Here is a 14,410-nt window from a genome sequence, read left to right on the forward strand (position 1 = left end):
AATAAGCATAACACCAATAATTGCACCACCAAAGGCAAGTACAAAATCTATGGAGGAGACTCGAGCCACATTTTAGGGAGTGTCATCTCATGGTCAAACTACTTGAGTTACCCTGAACTAATGTCTCAATAGACCTCAAACCCTCAAGCATTGAGTTCCCTAGACTGGTTACTCTGAACCCCAAACCCTCAATGTGACACATGCGAAACTAGAATATCCTCTCAAGAAGATGAGGTAAACTAGTCATAGTGCCATCCCATTCCCGTCCTTAGTCTATACAAGCACTCAAGGCATGGGTGAGGGAATATCTCTAACTTATCTTTTTAGTGTGCTTCCCAAAATATTACTAGATTATCATTTATTACATAACTTACAATAGGTTACCCTGTCACTAACCACTTTGGGTCTCAGACCCTTACTACAAGCCACTCCCAAAGACATGTACCTAGAAAACCTCTCCCAAGTACATAAAACACAATTGTGTCCCATACCACAACACCCATGATGGTCAAACTTAGTTCCTTAATAGGCAACCCAAAAAATAATAAGTTGGCTCCCCAACCCAAGTAAACCTAAATACCCCACATAGCAATCCTCATAAATACAATACTCAATTTAAAATGCAAGCTCATCTCAATATTTAGAACATATAACATCAGAAAAGAATAACAATAAGTGACAACCTCTGGTGTACATCCTAATTAGCCAACTATACAAGAAAAAGAACCATCATGAAAAGCATATGTGACTCAAACACACACAATGGTAAGATGCAAATATCCAAGATTGCATGGTTAAAATCATCATTTTATGAAGTTTAGTTTTACCAATAGAATGCCTATTATGTTTAAGTTGATGCATTTAAGTTGTACACTTCATTAGAATAGACATCATTTAATCATTACAATCCTAATTGTACCATCTCCATTTAGAAATCATAATCAAATTTAATTTAGACTAACCTCAACATTGGACAAATTCAGGTTTTCATTTTAACCAATCAATATAGTATACATAAAGACGAGAACAATTATCCATTAATAATTTGATAAGCATTCAAAAACTTTATATAAAAGAAATAACATAATTCTCATTTGAAACTATTTAATATTTCAAAATATATATTTATTAAGAACAATATTAAAATTTTAATAGTTAAATTAAAACATATTTAATAAAATCTATATTGAAAAATAATATTTAAAATATAATATATAAATTAATTTAATATTTAAAATATAATATATAAATTAATTTAATATTCTATGATATATATATATATATAACTCGCAATCATAGCCCGAAAGGGCTCACGTGGCCTTCACCTTGGGAAGAGAGTTGGCTCGGCAAATCGCACTGCTTTGGCAACACTTGTTGCCTCGACAACATGCATAGGGGTTGGGGGGTCATGGCCTGGCCCCAAAAAAAATTGCATTAAATTTATTTTTTTGAATATACCAAAAAAAAAAAAAAATTTAAACTATTTTTTTGCACAATACCCGTTGGACGAATTTTTTCTAGCTAACCCTTTTTCTTTTTTTCTTTTTTGAAAGAATAAAACAAGAAGGATTTTTAAACAAATTGTGAATTCAATCCCAATAATATTTCCATCAAACCCTAGCCTCAAAATTCATTTTCTCCCTAAAATTTTCATCTGTAGAAACAATTGAGAATCTGATTTTCATTCACACAAATTCGAGGAAAATAACCAAAATGACAAACAAGATTCAAGCACCTAGAAAACACGAAGCAAATAGATTTGTTCCAATTAAATATTTAATCTTGCATTTTCAAACCCTACCTCACATTGATGCTACAAATCTAGCAGCCAAGTGAAATTCCTCCTGCAACCAAATCCATCGATTCACCAAAATTTCCTTCTTTTTCAAACCCTAGAGTTGCTCTCCAAAACCTGTGTGCAATAATGACCTGAAAGCTCTCTAATAAAGAATTATAATTCCCTAATAGGGTTTTTGTCTCCACAAGCTCTAAAATTATAATTATTTTATTTAATTACTCCTTTCATGCACAATTCCTTATTTTTAAATTGAAAATATTTTTTTATTTCTCCATTTTATTATTTAAAGCAAATTCATAATAAAAACATTTTTTAATTATTTAATTAGTAAAGATAACTTAAGTGCATTATTTAAATGTTACTAAATTTTAAATTTTTATTAATTAAATAATAATGCTACACAATATTTAAAGTTTAATTTTTTAATATTTAATTTTTAAATCCTTTCAATGTAGTTTTCTAAATTAGGATTTTAAATTAAATCTTTTAATTTAATGAATATCCATATAATTTCAATAATGAAAATATCGTCTTATTTTAACATTTTTCCATTTTTAAATTAAATAACAGTTAATAATTCAATATCAATGATTAATCCAAGAATCATAATTAAGTATTCTATCAAGCAAATCACAAAGTCAAACCACATGCACTACATAAAGAAATCAATCAAAGTACACAAGCACATAAAGACTTATGGGTTTAAAGAGGGTAGAGTGTCTCTTATGAGTCCTCCTTGCAAGACAAGTATTTAGGCTATGTCTGAGATTGGACCTAATCATTATCTTCCAATTCTCACCATTTGAGTATTGTAATAGGGCATGCTCATCTTGGCAATTCAGGGAAGTTGATGCACGGTACTTGCATCCTGCATAAAAGACAAGCATGTACATGTACATTAATATATCTAAACTAAATGAACAATGACATGGGGTGGTACATCATGTAGATCCTGACTAGCAAGTGACTACAACTCCCTCCCTTAACCGCATCAGATACATTAAATAGATAAGTAAACCAAACACACACACCATACACATGCAAGTATGGGGTAAGTGTCATAATAAATCATGAGTCAACTTATCAAATGCTCATATATAATTACACATCTCTATGAATACAAACATAATCATCATTAAAGACGTCTGATTTAACATCGTTATGAAAACAACCACTTTTACTAACTAGGAATCATCAAAGCATCTTTGTCACATAAGTAGCCATAATCATTAACAACACATGAAATGTAATCAACTAAGCAATTATTACTAATATATTTGTAATCCAACTTATGAAACAATATCATATAGTTGAAGTCAAATACCTTTGAAACTAATAAATGCATGAAATAGACCTAAAAGAATTTGGCCATCAGAATAGAAAAGGAAACTATGGGTGGGCATTACAGGAAGGACCCTCTTTAGTGGCCCTTGGTGGATAAAAGAAGTATCAAGATACGCTGAAATCTATCTTAAAGAATAGGTCTTGTAGCTCCCTTATTAAGTTGGATGTGCTAGCTTGGGCTCATAATCCCAAAAGGCAAATTTACTATTGCGCACAGATGGTTATGCTAAGTTGGATAGACAAGTGAATGGTGAGATTACTGCCCCTTGGTGAAGAAGGTATGGAATATTTTCTCATGGCCCAAGTGTATTTTTTCCCTGTGGTTGGTAGTTCATTGGAAGTGTCTCACTTGGGATAATCTTCGCATGAGGGGATTTCATGGCCCTTTTGTTTGCTACTTATGTTGGAAGAGTGAAGAATGTAGTTCCCACTTGTTCTTTTTATGCCCATTTTCCAAGGAAATCTAGCATAGATGGTGGGAGGTATGGAAGAAAGCTTGTACTCATGCCTCCTCCCTTACTGAGTTATCGGAGAATCAAGGGCAGCCCCCAATGAAAACTTCTTTTCTTCAAGTGGCTTGGTCTTTTGGGCCTTCCCTTATTATTTGGAACCTATGGCTTGATAGGAACATGCATATTTTTTGTGATTCCCATCTTGGCAATCTCCAACTTTGGAAAAGGATCATTCACAAGCTTCAAGAGACTATCCTTGTGAAATGTGACTTGTCTGATAATGTGTCTCCTGACAAAATAATCTTTGTCTAGAACCTACAACTTGCTCATTGGATGTGGGGAAGACTAGGAACTATAAATTTTGCTAGGCAAAGTAGCATGTTGATAGACTGGGAAGGTGGATACCTCCCCCTGTAGGGGTTTTCAAAGTTAATATAGATGGTTCTTCTTAGGGCAATCCTAGTCATGTTGGTATTGGTTGGATAGGGGGAGATGAGAATGATCATGTTATTTTCTTATTCTCCACTTATAAGGGCAACCATTACAATAACTTGATGGAGGCCCTTGCTATTAAGGAAGTTATTGTGTGTGGATATTCCTTAGGTTGTAAGAAAATTATGGTGGAATCTGACTCTCATATTTTGGTGGATATGCTAAATACTCAGGATTTTGATAGTGCCAATTGGATTTTAGCCTGTAAGGTTGAGTAGATTCTTTTTGTGAAGATTTGAAGTTTTTCTCTTTTCATCATATTCCTTGAGAGTGGAATGAAGTTGTTGATTGCTTGGCAAAGTGGGCTTTCGAAAATGTTGGAGAATGGGACATTAAGGAGAGGGATGAGCTCCCTCCGGACTATATTGCAATCTTAGATATTCTCTTGTTAACTGATAACAATTTGTAATTGTTTGACTTAGACCTTTCTTGATTAAATATTTTACCCCTTTTTTTCAAATATTTTAAGAATGTAGTCAAAACCACAAATTAAGATTAAGCTTTTAAACACTCATACAAAGTAATGCAAAACAGAACCTATGAGAGAGAGAGAAGAAGAAATTAAGAAATTGTACAATTTATTAAAAAATAGTTAGTCATAAGTCTCATTAGGTCATTCCACTATATCCAAATAAATATTTTTGAAGAAGACAGATTGTGATAATTTAAAAATATGGTGAAATGAAAATCGAATGAAAATGGCATTCAAATAACAGAACGTTCTTAATTGATTGGTCCAAACTAGCACTCAATAGATGGTCAATAGAAACGTTTTCTTCGTTAGTCCACAAGACCTAGGTGGGGATTGCAAATAAAATGAAGTCAAAATTAAAAAAGTATTATTGTGCTTTCACCATGGGCTTTAATCAAAGATGACGACTCTACACAAGATCTCTTGTGTCGTTACATACGGCATAATTATTTTTATTATTATTATTAATTATTATGATTTCGTGACTGCGCAGATTAATTTTCATTTTTATCGGAGTTTTCGTTACGTGTCATGTCACGTGATTAAAATATTTATATATAATAAGTTTAGTCAAAAGAAGCTTCCATTTGTTTGTTATTTATCATTTTCATTATATGACTAGAGATTGCATTAAAGTTCATCCTTCTTAATGTGCATAGCAATCGATCAAATATGAAATGCCTTTTTATTATTATATTTTGGATGAACAAAATATATTGTTTATAAAGTTTTTGTTATTGGATGAAAGTTATAATTAATTATATTAAAATTGTTAGGGAAATAATTACAATTATAAATTAAGTCTAATTAGATAATTAAATTTGAAAATCTTAAGGAGGATGAAGGATAAATTGATATATTATAATTATAATATTAAATATATTTTAATTTTAATTTTGAAATGTAATAAATAAGTTATATTTAGTTAAGTATAGTTTTATTTAATATTAAATTGTATAATTATAAAAGATGTAAATGCATAATTTCTTTAATGTGATTCCAGATGTCAAATAAGTTTGGGTAGGTAGAGATCATTTAAACAATATACAAATGATAATCTTCATAAAATAAAGAGTGCTAAATAAAATATAAAATAATTTTTCAATTTAAAGTTTTGTTAAAGTCAAACATAAGTTATATAACTTATTTTAATATTTAAAAATAATGTTGTATTAGAAATAAAAGGAACTATTGTAATATTATTCAATTGTATTTCAATTGTCTATAATTATATACTAATAAATTGAATTATTATAACTATAAACTAATTAAAATAATATATAATATTGATCCTTATAATAAATAAAGAATAAAACTAATAGAATTCACATTTAAAATTAAATAATAAATAATGCACAAAGATTAGCTTTATATGTTCAAAAGAATATAAAATTTTTGAAATGTAAATCAATAGAATAGAATAAATATTTAAAAATATATAATAGTTATAGATATAATAACATCTAAAAATGCAATTTAACAAATTAATCTGAAATAAACATTCACTATATTGCATTATAATAGTTTGTATATATAGTTTAAAATATTGTACTAAGATTGTTTTAGCTTTTTATATTCTAGAAATTGTCCATATAAGATTAAAACTTTCATAACCACTAAAATTATTAGTTTTTTATATTCATAATTTTCAAAAAAATAAGAAAAAAAAAGGTCAAATTTAAATTGAATTGGAACATCAAGTTTTCAAATATGTAAGAAAGAATACAATTATTAAATATTTAGATTGATGAAATATATAATATTTTATGAATAACCAATCTAGATATGTGAGTTCAAACAACTAATTGAAATAAAGGGTTCCATAATCAATAAATTTCACATTTTATTACTTCAAAAAATGTGTTGCAATAGTACTTTGCCTATGACAAGTACTAATAATGCATCATTTTCTAATTAGGCTTAAAATGATTTAACCAACTTATATGATGACAAACTAATTTTCTCAATTTATAAACTTAAAAAAAATACATTTCAATAATTAAAAGAAAAATAAATTATTTAACACAACAAGACATTTATTAAATTGGGATTAATGCAAATAACTTATGTAATAGCTAGTTAGTGGAAGGAATTTGTAAAATAATGAGAACTTGTATATATTATAAATGTGAAATAAATTATGTGTATTCTTTTAATAGAGATTTATAATTGCATATAAGTTGTTGTATATATTAATATGAGTTATGTTAAAAATATTTATTTATGTAATTGCTTGTTTTTATCTTTAGTTCACTTTTTATATTCATAATTTTCTTAATTTATTATTTACTATTGTAATTTTAATTTTTTAATAAAAAAGTCAAATTTAAATTACATTGGAACACCAAGTTTTCAAATATGTAAGGAAGAATATAGTTTTTAAAAATTTAGATTGATGAAATATATAATTATCAATTATCAAAATTTATAGTGAACATTGTAGAAGATTCTTTCAACAATCTTGGGCCAAATATTGTTGCCAATATCATTGACTACTTCAGTTCTTATGAGGAGGAAGAGAAGAAGAAAAATGAGGCCAAAGAGAAGAAGAGGAAAGATGATGAAAAGAAGAAAGAAGAGAAAAAGAAGCAAGAAGAGGAGAAGAAGGGGAAAGAACAAGAAGATAAGAGAAGAAAGGAAGAGGAAGGATGCAAGAGAAGAAAATAAGAGAAAAGAAGAAGGAAAAAGAAGTAGAGAAGGAGAAGAAGGAAGCAAAAGAGAAGAAGAAGAAGGAAGAAAAATAGGAGAAGAAGAGGAAAGACAAAGAGATCAGAAGGAAAGGAGATGGGAAGAAGAAACAAGATGAGGAATAGAGGAAAAAGGAAACAAAAATGGATGAGAAGCCTAGTGCACCCGACACATGTCTCTCTCTTGCTTCTCTTATAGGTTTAGATGATGATGATCAATCAGATTTGATATCATCCCTCAGCAAAATAATCAACAAGAATAAATAGGTAAAGAGTTTGGGAAAAAATCTCATGGAGGTTACTAATAAATTATAGGGAGTTATGATAGTGAAATCACATGATCCTAGCCCTAAGGATAGAGAACAAGTTGTGATTCAAGAATTTGATGTTGAATACATAAGTTTATCAGAAATTACAGCAACACAAGATTAGACAAAGCATGATGCACAGATGTTTTGACACTGCTTGTCAAAACATAAGGAATGACTTATTGACTCTTGATGCCTGCATCAAGTCATTAAGGAAGTGTGAGCTTGAAGAAGAACCTTTGTAAGAAAAGTGTGTAATGTCTTTCAGCTACACAAAAGGCATTGGCAGTGAGCTTAAGGAAAAATGTGTAGAAGTGGAAGCATTAGCAAGCTAGATCATTCAACCTGGTGTACAAATCAAACCAATTGAAGCATGGGTTAGTAAGGCTTATGATGAGATAAGTATAGGATAGGGAAAATATCAAAAATATGCATGCAAGAGGAACTATCAAACTCTAAAAGCATGCACAAAAAATCCTAATCCTAACACAAAAGAAATTGAGATAAAGTAAGAAAAATAGAAAACTCCCTCAATTTGACAATTGTGCCCTTTCTTTCTTCTCCAAAAGAGTTGATGTAGCTCCTATATTGACTCAAAGAAAGCAAGATGAAAAATGATAATATAATGATGAAAAGAATTGAAAGAAGATGGTTAACCAAAAATGAGAGGTATGGTACCAATTATAGAATTTGCAAGAGAAATGTAAAATAGCAATTTTAATGCACAAAAAGGTAAATGTCATAAAATATGAAAGTTTACAAATTGGAAGAGGAAATTTTTCATAAAGTATGACAAAAGGATGCACAAATAGAAATTGCAAAGTTGAAAAAAAGGAAATTTGTCATAAACTATGACAAATATGACAAAAGGAAAAAGAGGTAAATTGTCATGAACTATGACAATTATGAAAAAGGAAAAGGAAAATGTCATGAACTATGACAAATTATGACAAAAGAGAAAAAATAAATTCCCTCTAAAGTGAAAACTATAAATTATAGAATTGGAAATAGAAAATGGAAAATGAGAAATGAGAAATTAGAATCAGAATTTAAGAATTAGAATTAGAATTTAGGAAATTTAGGAATTCCCGTAATTCATGAAAATAGAATCAATTAATTAATAAAGATTAATTAATTGATAACAGTTAGTAAAGAGGAATAATTAATAAGAGGGGATGAAATTAAATGATCAAGACATAAGAATAGACTCTGGGTTATCTAATCCTATAGGAGAAATTAACAAATTGATTGGCCAAGATGATGAAATAAATGCAAGATAATCCTAGTGAAGGATCATGATGAAAATACAAATCAAATGTGATGATATAAAGAAATTATCGAATAAAATAACTGATGCTAGATGAATGATAGGAAATGGTGACTTGTCAAGGACACATGACAAGGGCTGATGACAAATGAACATTGTAAACACCATAAGATTGATTGAAATTGATTGATAGGGATTAATCACAATAACATCAACAAACACAATCAATGTTATCAAATTAATTGAATAAAGACATGATTAGACATTGAAGGACTCAATAATGTCAAGGATCGAATTGATGAATAATGATGATATGCAAAGTACACATGGCATATATTAATGAATGTTGATAAGGCACTGAAGGATGTAACAATGCCTAAAGGATCGATGATGATGAAATGATATTGAAATGGTTTTTGAATTGATTCTGAGATGTTTTGCATTTTGATTGAATGATGACCAAGTTGGCCAAAAGATGAAAGTTAGTGAAATGATAAAATGGGACAAGTTATGATGTGAAGGCAATAAAAGAGTTGGCACAAACCATTTTTGAGAATCTACATTTTTCCCCTCTTTGATACAATGCGATTATGAGTGTTGTGTCAAAGAATAATAATGAAAAAGATCAATTCCCCAGTGAAATTAAAAGAAGGATGTAGGGTGCCCCCTCGAAAAAATTGGGCAAGAAATTCACTTGAGGAAAAACATTTTGAAATGAAAATATGATGAGAGAAACAGATTAATGAAAGAAACATGAGTAGAAGAAGGAAATGAGACTAAGAAGAGTGATGAAGCTTTCCTTCATAGGTGCACTTTATTTCATAAGATCTTTATTTTTTATGTAGCAAATAGAATGCAATGCATCGTGACATAGAGAGCTAGAGAAAAAGTGCAAGCCTTTTGTGTAAACAAACACAATGCAGACAAAGAATGACCTATCCATCCTAAGGCATAGAGTCGTGCCTCAGACTATCAAAGAACATTTGAAAAACAAAGACAAAAAAATGATCATGAACCATCCCGACCATGCTCATAAATCAATTTATATCATCGAGTAGCATAGGAACATGATCAAAAGAAAACAAAGAAAACAATAAAACACTCACTAAATAGTATGAGCCAACAACCATCTTGATCTATTATTACTTGATTTATTAAGTGTTGGTTGGGATTTCAAAGATTGATGTTTCACAGGTTGATTGTTGAAGGTTGGTTCTAGCAGTTATGTGTGGACCTCATCAAAGCATGATTTCGTTGAAGTGCAAAATTTAAGTCAGAGTTTGCATGTGCAAGTGTTTAGCAAAGGAAGTGATTATTTACATTGATTATGTACAAGGTTTATTGCAAATTTTCAAGATTTTTTATTTTTTATTTTTTTTGTGCTGCAATTTTTTTTAGGACATTTTATGATTTTTTTAAAAGTTTTCAAGACAATGTATGATTTTTTTGTGTATTTTTTTCAAGATCATATTTGATTGATTTTTTTTGGGATTTTGTTTAGGATCTTTGAGGTATTAGTGTCTAGCAAGGCAAGGGTATTATGGATGGATGAAAGGAAAAGTAATGGATGATGGAAAAAGGTTACTTAGAAGGGTTTTCAAGTTGGGTCACCAAGGACTATCCACAAAAATGGGAGGACATATTTTATGACTCAAGGGCTGGATATGACAATGATAGGATATTGACACCATAGGAACTAGGTGGAAAGTGATCCATGGAGATGGACATACTCAAAGGTTTGTTAAAAATATGTTGTGAATTTTGTGTCCTTATTTTCATCAAGACCAAGATAGAGAGAGTGATAGGAAATTGATAGGATATGGACAGGAAAAGCAAGATCATTAATGGACAAGGGGATATGGAGTAGAGGTTATAATAGGATAGGAAAATTTTGAGCAAGGGGATAGGATAGGGTAAAGAATATAGGAAATGAGGATCTTCTAGGGGATCAGTATCCTTGTCAAGATCAAAGTAGGGAAAAAAAGAAATGGGGAGTGCTAATAGGATAAGGGGTATGAAGGACATATGATAAAATGAAGGAAATGATAGGGGATAATATGAGTGAAATTGCCCCCAAGTATGGAATGCAAGATGTTCATAGACTACACATGATGCCTGTTTGCCAGGTTTTCATCATGGTACTCACCCAAAGTGCCTATTTGCTAGGTTTTCATTGTTGGACAAAAATATTATTTTTTATTTTTTATTTTTATTTTTTTAAATCATTTTGATTTTTTATTTTTTTGACTTTTTGACATTTTTGGAAGATAATGGATGCATGACATGACATGGATGAAGGACTCAAGCATCTTATTCTTTGGATAATTCTCTAGAAAGGTATGCATTAATGGATCATGACTATGATAGTAGGCTCAAAGATGTTGGTAGGGTATTGAAAATGGGGATAAAAGGGATTCAGGCAAGGGATTGGATAGGCTCAATGAAAGGATAGGAAAAGTATGTAGGAGGATGGATGGATTAAAACAATGCTTGATGTTTAGTTTATGGAAGTGGATGCAAGAAAAACATTGGTACACACCTTGAAGGGTGATGGAATGATCGAGGAAAATGAGATTTTGGTATTTGATAGAGGAAGGAATGTGGATTTTGGGACACAAGGACCAAAAATAGATTTGGAAGGTAGAAGAATTTTTGATGGAGGGATAGCAATTTTGGATGCTAACTTTGATCTTTCTATGGGACTTTGTGCTTTAAGAAGCTTTTTTGGAATCTACATGTATTTTGACTTTTTATTCTTTTGTGGGTCCTTTGATTGCATTGTTTGCAAAAGAGATTTAGGAACCCATATTAATTTTGACTTTTCCTTTCTAGTAATGGGCCTTTGTGTCCATTTTGATTTTTTTTAATCTTTTGTGATCATGACTTTGTTTGTATTCACATGTCAATTAGATTGGACATGTTGATCCTTAACTGCATTTGGATTTCTTCTCCTATAGACCATATGCTTGGAAACCAAATTACTTGGATATGGAATGGAATTTATAGATGGATAGGAATTATGTGGAAATTTTTTGGATGGGTAGAAGGTTTTCCAAGATGTGTGCCTTTGTTGACTTTCATATGGAATAGGGTAAGTGGATTGTGACCTAGTGGATGGAGGAACATATAGACCTAAAATAGATGGAAGGGGTGAAGGAAGAGGTATACATTTAGATCTAGATTTGGAAGGGATACCAACACCTTGAGAGCGAGCTTTAGGATTGAGGTCACGACCTTTAAAATGCTCTTTGATATGAAACAGTTTTGACATACTTTTTTCAGCACCATTGGACCCTTTGACTCAATAATGTTTGTGATGTGTGGGATACTTGATACTATATGGGACTCCATTTTTAGGTGTATATAATATGGAAGACTTGATAGGACAATGGATTGGACTAGACTTGACAAAACTAGGGGAACCTGTTTGAACTGAAGGGGACTCATGAACATCATGCATAAACATATTTAAACCATTAAGGGGATCAAGAGGGATAATAGAATTGTGTAATGGAATAGAAGTAGTGGTAGGATCATCTAGTAGGATGGGATCTTGTGGAGGAGTTGGAGGGATGGTGGGATCTTGTGATAAATCCATAAGGATAATGGGATCATGTTGTGGACATGAAGGAATGGTGGGATCTTTTGGATAATCTAGGAGTGAAGGAATACTTTGATCTTGACTTGGATTTTGATCATCAATAAATATGGAAGGGTGATCTTGATCTTTCTTGGAAAGTGAAAGTTCAAGGGGAAACAAATTATCTTGGAAAATGGGGTTATTGTAAAGCTTAGTGGAAATGAGGCCTTGATCAAAGATTGGATTGGCTTGGATATTGTTTTGATCTTGATCTTGATTATTTTTAGGACTTGTTTCTATATTTTTTATATCATCCTCTTGATGTGGGGTATGAAAGTTTATAAAGGGATTAGTGTTCTGATGTGAAGGAGATGGACTTTGAGTTGGACTATATGAAATAGTATTTCTTGGAGATGAGGGACATAATGTTATTGGTTCTAGGAATTGAGAATCATGAAAGGGACTTATGTCAAGGATGGGACTAGTTAGAAGTTGTTCAATGGATATCCCTTGGGAGGTTTCAACATTGGAAGTGAAACTTGTGGGTGATGAAGGGAAATGTTCTTGAGAGTTTTTAGGATATGAAAGGCTAGAGGAACACATGGATATTTCTTGAAGGTAACTGTTTTGAGGGGACATTAGTGTTGCATCAATGTGAATGTTTTGGGATGAGCCATTGCTAGACATGGGTGAATCGTTATCATCATCCTTTTCAAATAACTTTTGAAAGATTTTGTTAATAGTATAATATTTGGATTTCCTTTGCTTGGATGATCTTGTTAGTGTTGTAGAATTAATATTTAGAAGTTGTTTAGATTTATTTGGTTGAAGATGTTACTCAAGAGGAATTTGATTAAATGTGTTTGTTTGGTGTGAAATATCTGACATGCTTTAGTTGGTGTTTGTTTGATAAAGACTTATTGCACTTGTTTGTGAGTTTGAGGAAACAAAGTGTTGTTGATCAAATGTTGTTGCGAGCCAAATTACTTGTGATTGAATTGTTGGAACCAAAGGTGGTGACATTTCTTGGGATTCACTTGATTCAAATGCAATATGATTGGATTGATCATATTTAAGGTCTTCAATTAGAAGTATCTGGTTGAATTTTTCTTTGCCTCTGCAAGTTGTGCAATAATTTTTTGCATTTTTGATCTATCCATGAGATATTTTATGTGAGCTTCACAAAAAGTTTGCAATGAAAAATTATAAAGTTTAGCCATGTTGTAACCTCATTTTATGCTAGATTCCATTTTCTCTTAAACCTTTTTGGATTCTTTATCCAATTTATTTTGCAACCTTTTGATAAGGAGTATGTAAGATTCAAGTGATTCATCATAAGTTGTTAAGAGTGTCATTTTTGTTTGATCAAAAGAAGTAATGTCATTTGAAGTTTATGCCATGTTCAGGTCAAAACCTTGTGTTTGAACAAAAGGTATTTGTGAAGTGTCCATGATGTTTGGATGAAAACCTTGTTGTTGCACATGTATGTCTTGTGTTGGGTCAAAGAATATTTGTGGGTTCTTTTCAATTGAAATGTACATGGTTTGGTATGGACCTTGCTACATTGTGGAAGTTTATGATCTAGTAAAAATTGGCATGATGTCTATGGATGTATGAAAATGCACCTAACTATGAGGGTGTATGCAAAATGCACTTTATTTTTGGATTTTGGGATTTTTAAATGCAAATGCAAGATAAGGGTTTATGTATGCAATGTGTTGGGTGTTTAGAACATGTAAACTTAAAGTGTAATGTAGGGGTATGCAAAGGTTTGACTATGTAAAGAAATTTTTGGTTTGAAATGTTTGGACTTTGACAAAGTTGGTGTTTGATAGCACTCCTTGGACTTTGGAGGCTTTTGATGTTTGGATAATGTTTTTGGATATGATATGAATTTTTTTTGGATGTTGATATGCAAATGCAAAATACAATTATTATTTTTTGATTTTTGGGATAAGTAAATGATATACAAACCAAGGTTTGTGCAACTATGGCTTGTGAAAACTAGGA

The sequence above is a fragment of the Cupressus sempervirens genome, chromosome 1 (assembly GCF_028749045.1).
Source record: "Cupressus sempervirens isolate cs-2001-9-10 chromosome 1, ASM2874904v1, whole genome shotgun sequence".
NCBI classification, from domain to species: Eukaryota; Viridiplantae; Streptophyta; class Pinopsida; order Cupressales; family Cupressaceae; genus Cupressus; species Cupressus sempervirens.